Raw genomic sequence first — 2,444 nt, 5'->3', positions numbered from 1 at the left:
CCCACCCGGCAGCCACCCCTCGGCCGCGGTAAGAGTTTTTAAACAAAACAAAATGGAGCTTTGGTGGGGCGGGCCCCGCAAAGGAAGTTTTGGGGAGCCTCACATGGGGGCATGCGCACCTTAGAGGGAAGCCTGCATGTAACCCTCAAAGTGCAGTTCAGACCTTACTTTCTCCTACAAGGGAATGGCTGAAATTCATTCCTACAGGGAAAAGTAAAGCGCTGCATGTTTCCCTCACCCACAGATATCTTGCTTGCCATTTCCTTGTGTTCTTTGGAGCTTGAGCTCCAGCCTGAGGCTGAGGTAAGTATGTGTGAGGGATACGGCTATGTTTGGGTAGTTGGTGTGTGTGTGGGGGGGGGGGAGGTGGTGTATCAAGAGATGAGGAGAAAGGCAGACTCTCAGGGACTGATATTAATGACCATGATATGGATGAGGCTAGCTAAGATTGCCATCTCCCCGGATTTCTGGGTAGTTCCTGGATTCCAAGCATATTCCCTGGCACCCGGCTGGCCTATTAGCTTGCCTGGATTCCCAGCAATCATGGGCGGGGCGGGGGGGGGGCAGAAGCTAAGCTCTAGCCCTTGTAGAAGAGGAGATAAGGAGCAAAACATGCGGTCACTATTCTGTTCAACCGCTAGACTTAGACAAAGGCAAGTGAAGCACAGGCGGCTGACTGGGAGATGTGCACAATAAGTGATCTCCTAAGGAATATGACCTTTGTTTTTTGCCAGCAGGGGATCTCTATAGGGCAGTTGGGAGGATAGCGTGATTTTGAGGTAGATCACTGCCTACCTGTGTATTGTAATGTTTAAGATTTTTGACTTTATAGTGCAATCCATTCTGTGCACACCTACTTAGAAGTAAGTGCAATTGGTTTCAATCAGACTTTCTCCCAAGTAATTGTGTATCGGATTGCAGCCTTAACTGAAAAGCTCAGTGTATTTTTTGTTCTATTGCTTCTATTAATATCTGAAACTTAGGGTAGTCTTCATTTTTTAAAATAGATATTATTTGTTTTTTGTGTGTTTTAAAATTTTGCTTTAAGCCACCATGAATTCTCCCTGCCCCTGCTCTTTAGAGATGTGCAAATCGATTTGAGCTTGAATTGGGCAAATTTAAGTAATTTGAACTCAAATCGAATAACTCTTAGAATAAAGGGCCTGATTCGAATTTGAATCAAATTGACCGTGATTTGAGCTCAAATCGATTTGATCACCATTCCGTTGGGCTCCCATCCCCCTTGCTGATTGGTTTTCTGGTACTGGCTTCTGATTGGCTTGAGATCTCCTTTGTTATCATTCAAATCAAGTGTTGGCATAGGCAACTGTGCCCCCATTGGCTGGGTGGATTGGGGGGGGCACAAAAGGAGGGAATTTCAAAATGTTTCCAAAGGGCCTGGGGAGGGGAGGCAGAGAGATCCCTTAGTGTGCCCTTGAAGAGGATACATCAGGAGGAGGAAGGAAGGAATCAAGGAAGGTATATATTGTGATTTTCTTTTCTCAGCACTGAGTATAATATGCTGTGCTATTGCTGCTATATTATTAACTATCTGGTTTTGCTGGATCTCAGATTGACAAAGACAGAACTGGGGTGCCTGCCTTCCTTGAGTTGTGATTTGGTCTGTTTATGAGATGGTGTTGTGGTGAGAAATGGGCAGTGGCAGCTCAGGTGTGCGTGTGCATAATATTTATTGGTGATTGCTGTGATGAGCCCTATATGTGACCTTGAGACTAACTTTTGCTTCACTCACTGCTCTGCTCTGCAATCTGCATTGCAAGGTGTACTCAGTCAAAATGTGGCAGAAGATGATCTAGTTGAGCTTATGGCTATGCTTGCTGGCTGCTACGGCAGCTGTTGCAATGCTGAAGTAAGGAGTCAAATTGTGTGTGAGAAAGCAACTTGTGCCAATGATGTTACTGCAGCACAGGCACTGTGGCTGCGGCTGGCAGTGGATTCTAGGTCAGTGATTCTTTTTTGGCCATTTTTGGTCTGTGTTGGAATATGTGGTGCAGGGGCGTAGCAAGGTTGGAGTGGGCCCAGAGACAAGATTTTAAAATGGGCCCCCCCCTCAAAGTCCAGGGCCTCCGCACACCCCAGGCCCCCAAGGATTTAAGTCTGATATTCCAAAATAAGTATGCTGCCTGCAAATACATTTCACTGAATACACACACACACATCACAATATATAGTGATATACATTGAGTACTATACATTTGTATTACTTTTAATGCCTAGAACACACTGGAAAGATGAATTATTAAAATGGGCCCCTCGCTGCAGATTAGCAAAGGAGACTTTCAACCATGCAGGGTGAACCTATGTTTGTTTTCTCAGAATTCTGAACAAATTCAGTCAAGTTTGATTGCAGGAGGTTTTTCACAGGAGGCTTTTAAAGCCCTTTAAGACACATCTCCTCTGGAATGGAGGTGCTGCATTCACAT

This window comes from Hemicordylus capensis, chromosome 2 (assembly GCF_027244095.1).
Source record: "Hemicordylus capensis ecotype Gifberg chromosome 2, rHemCap1.1.pri, whole genome shotgun sequence".
Taxonomy (NCBI): domain Eukaryota; kingdom Metazoa; phylum Chordata; class Lepidosauria; order Squamata; family Cordylidae; genus Hemicordylus; species Hemicordylus capensis.
The sequence above is the reverse complement of the archived record's forward strand: the minus strand, read 5'-3'. Positions refer to the sequence as shown.